The sequence below is a fragment of the Microtus pennsylvanicus genome, chromosome 1 (genome assembly GCF_037038515.1).
Source record: "Microtus pennsylvanicus isolate mMicPen1 chromosome 1, mMicPen1.hap1, whole genome shotgun sequence".
In the NCBI taxonomy this organism is placed as follows: Eukaryota; Metazoa; Chordata; class Mammalia; order Rodentia; family Cricetidae; genus Microtus; species Microtus pennsylvanicus.
Genome location: NC_134579.1, coordinates 115,833,574 through 115,838,325, shown reverse-complemented (window position 1 = coordinate 115,838,325; position 4,752 = coordinate 115,833,574).

The following is a 4,752-nucleotide window of genomic DNA, read 5'->3' as shown; positions in this document are numbered from 1 at the left end:
TCCTGGAATAAAGTTTGCTTCTGGTATAGCAGCTGCCCGGCTCTCTGTCCCCATCTCTGCAGTTTCCTGTGAAGTTGCTCTGATGGATGGCTGGAGGACCTGTCTTGACCCCTGGAACTATGGAATGCTGTCATGGTAGAAGTCTGAATCCTGAAGGATTTTATCAACAACTACCTACATTTCCAGTTCTTTTACCCCAGAGAAATCTTTTACCTTATCTTAATTCCTATTTGGATCATACTTGTAGACTAAGAATAAACGCAAAGAATAAACAAGTGAGAACCTAGAAACCTCGTGAGAGAAACTCAAAAGTGTAGTCAGGCAGCTAGCACTTAGGGAGGAGGCCAAAGAGCAGGATGGAGCATGTGTGGGCATGGGAGCACTGCCCACTTCCTTTGAGGCAGGTGTAGGGATAAGTCCCGCCCCTAAGGGGGCGTGTTCGCCTCGGGCTAATATTTGCCTATAAATTTGGCAAGTGTGAGCCACCACTGCCTGCCCCCTTTGGGCGGATCTCTGAGAGTTCAAGGACAGCCTGGTCCACAGAGTTATTCCAGATCAAAGATATACAAAAAATCTGTCCCAAAAACCAAAATAAAAGTAAAAATAAACAAAATAGAGTTAAAATAAAGCCGTACAAAGATGGAAAATAAACAGAGAATTTTGATACTTGTATGCTATTATGCTCTCTGAATTATTTGAATGCTGAGGAAAGAGCAACAGCTGCTAAAAAATATTTATTTATAAATGCTGCTGAACTAATCCAACATAGATATTTTGAAATTGCCTTGACTTTGAAATTTGGATCTAAGGACATGATACTTTGGAAAGGAGTTTCTTATTTTGTTTTCACAGAGAATGAGACCCTGCCCGATATGGTATGATGGACCATGCCCTCCTGAAGGGTTGCTGTGAACATCTTCAGAAAATTGCTTCGCTCAACTGCCAACTGAGATGAAACTAGCACACAGGTTATACCATGAAAGACCTAATTAATGACGCCCCCATTCAGCAGGAAGCAGTTTGGAGAGAAAAAACTGTGCCCATATTCCCAAATATGGTTTATAAACGTTCTTTTACATTTAAAGGGGGATATAATATAGATATGAATAATTTGCATTAGTATAGATTTTGCTTTATTGATAGAGATTTAAGGTCAATTTTGTTATATGTATATGTATTTTTGATCTTTATTAAGGTATTGTGATTGTGTAGTTCATTTAAAAATGTAATGTATATAGTTGTTAATGGATAATCATCAGTAATAGTCAAGCTTGTAGTCATGTTAGTTAGATTTTCTAGATATATAGAGATACATTTCAGTTAGATAGACATTCTTCATATCTTTCAAAGACTGCAGAATATGGCATTTAATGTTTTAATAACTTAGGACTTTTCATGACAATGAGACACTCTGCTCCTGGCAGCACCAATCTACTTAAAGAGGAAGATGGGCATCAAAGAGGATCCTTAGGGAGTTTGATAGCCATTTGGGCAAGAAACTGTTCTTGTCTGGACTATTGCATAAACTGGACACAGAGAACCCACAGAGAGAGGACTACTGAACTTGCCTAAAGGTGAGATGATCTTTCGGGGTTCCTGATTCATGAAAGAGTCTGCAAGACATTCTTTAGGACAAGCAGATAGTGACTGCCTTTGAAATTTCCTGCTTCATGGAAATGTCTGCTGGATACTATGGGCCTGAAGGCTGAAGATTGATGCCCCAATGGTACAGAGGAACTTTGGGTGACTGTACAGGCAGCAAGATGTCTCTGTCATTTCTAGAGTTTTAAAAGTTGCTTACTTTTTGGCTTAGGTAATATTGTATTCTTCTGGAGTCTTTGATGGAGTTGCAGAGTAGATAGATAGTTATAGTTATAGTTTTCCATTGTTATGATAAAAGATAAAATAGATATAAATATTGTAACTGTAATTCTTGCTTGATAACTGTTTTGTTATATGTAATTTTGCTATGTTAAAGTTAAAGCCTTCCTTTTTTGTTTAAACAGAAAAAGGGGAAGTGATGTGGGAGTGTCATATATCAATCTGTTGATTTCGTTGGTTAAGCAATAAAGAAACTGCTTGGCCCTGATAAGTTAAAACATAGGTGGGAGGAGTAAACAGAACAGAATGCTGGGAGGAAGAGGAAGTGAGCTCAGAGAGGCCAAGCTCCACTCTCCTGGGCATTGGGATTAAAGGTGTACACTACTACACCTTGAACTCACAGAGATCTGTTTGTCTCTGCCTTCTAGGCACTGGGATTAAAGGCGTGTGCCACCACACCTTGAAGTCACAGAGGTCAATCTCCCTCTGCCTCCCAAGTGTTGGGATTAAAGGTGTGTACTACCACACCCAGGGTCTCTCCTTGGCTCCAGGGGTCACCCAGTGCTGGGGTTACAAATGTGCACCAGCCAGGATTTTCATGTGGGTTCTGGGGACTGAACTCGGATCCACATAGCTGCAAGCCAAGCACACTGCCAACTAAATCATCCCTCCAGCCTGTGCTGGGGGTCTGCTACCATCTTCCTTCCTGGCACTAAGCCCAGAGCCTTCCACGTGGTAGGCAAGGGCTTCGCCAAGGAGCCACATCTTCAGCCCCAGGGGAAGGTTTTTGTGTTTACCTCAGGGTCAGGATGTAAGCCCCAAGCAGGCTCACACAGGGCTGAGGCTGCCTGGTGGCCTCTCTCCCACCTCTGTTAGTATTCAGGCATCTGTACTGGCCTGACCTTGGGGTTCTGACAGGGTACATCCTCAGCTGTAGCCACTAAGAGCACTTCCTGTGCACATTCACTAGGTTCTCTTCTGCCACTCCAGTCCCCAGAGCCTCATCTCCCCTCTCCCTTTCCCTTTTCCCGTTTACGTTCCCTCAATTAAAAAAAAAAATACCCTTTACCTGAGCTCTGTCATCTTTTTCTCTCGGGCCACTTTTCCTAAATTACAATTTTTTTTTTTTTTTTTGGTTTTTTGAGATAGGGCTTCTGTGTAGCCCTGGCTGTTCTGAAACTAACTCTGTAGACCAGGCTGGCCTTGAACTCACAGAGATCCACCTGCCTCTGCCTCCCAAGTGCTGGGATTAAAGGCATGCACATCCACACCAGGCACCTAATTTTTTAAAATTATATTTATTTATTTATTTATTTATTTATTTCTGTGTGTATGTGAGCATGCATATGCACGCATATGGAGGTCAAAGGACAACTCCAGGCGGTCATCAGGCTCACATAGGAAGCCTCTCTCTCTGTCTCTCCTCTCTCTCTGTCTCTCTCTCTCTCTGCCTCTCTCGGCAGTTCACTGTCTAGTTCTGAACCAAATCTCACCATCCCTTTCTAACACCCTTAATGACAGCTCTTCACTTGACTCTTGCACGTGTTTTCCATGTCCTGACACCTGTTCCATTCAGAAGTTGAGCAAGATCTTCGATCTTCGCCCCAAAGCTTCCGATCAGGCTCCCAGGTGGATCCTGGACTTTGACCTGCTTTTCACTACTCAGACAGGTGGCAAGCACCTAATAGTCACGCACAGCCTGAAATACACACACTGGTGTGAACTGCATGAATAAATCCCATGCCGGCCCGCCGCATTCCACACGGACGAGCATCATGCCTGCAGCCAGTGTGCCTGCTGGCATATATACCGCTAGCAACCATCTTGGCCACCAGACTTGCTGTAGTATTGCGGCACTTATATGCAACTTCCTCAACACCCTGAAACACAAGCGTAGCCATGTTAAGAGTTGTGTCATTTCTCACAATTGTCATTGCTAATTGCTTACTAACTTTTTATGCTAATCATCATGAGTATTTATATATAGGAAATAATCTACTGGCTGGGGATATTGCCCCTTGAAGGCTTACAACTCATACCTTAAGATGGGGTGAGGTTGAGCTATGGTCATAGCACCCCCATTTATACAGAGGGCAGGGGTCACAGGCATCTAAGAGGATGGAGCCTTTGGGGAGGGGTGAGCTTTCTTGGCGTTCTACTCTAAGTGGGTCCCTCTACCCTTCAGCGATGTCATTGTATCTACCACATCCCCTGGCATCAGCAGTAACTGTATCCTCCCCTCCCAGAAACAGACTTGGAGCTTTTAGAAGCTACCGTGTCTGCATTGTGGCCCCCAGCCCATGTTCACCACCATTCCTCTTCTCACTGCCTGAAAAACTGCCACCCCTGACCACCAGTGGCCGTCTTCATCTGGTCACAGACACTGACACCTCCACATCCTTCCACTTTTGCGTGAGGGGCAGCCCTTGCACTTACACACACGGTCCTTCACTTTGCCCTGAGGAGGCTGCAGAGCAGCCTGGGAAACCAAAGCAACTTCTGGAAGCTGCCTTTTGCTGACTCTACCCCAGGTAAGTAGTTGCTAGGAGCAATGCTGAGTCATGAGGTGCTTGGCAGAGGCTGACCTGGGCCACCCTGGAAAGCGTAAACAGGAGTCGGCTACCCACTCCCGTGAAACAGGCCAGTGTAAACTTCCTGAATGTTGAGGGGAGTAAGGATGCCCCAGCAAACAGTGGAGACACTCCGGCCTGGTGCTGGGCATGCCCCTGGGTTAGTGACGTGAGGAAGAGGCATCCAGGAATTGAGAGTGGTCCTGCTTTGACTTTTTGTCCAGGACATGAGACGAGGTGCTAATATCACATAAGAGCTATTGCAGCTCTTACAGTGGCCTTTTCTCCGCTGAAAGGGGCAAGTTAGACGGCAATGGAGTCACGACACAGAATCTATTTCTTAGAGGAACGACCCTGCAGC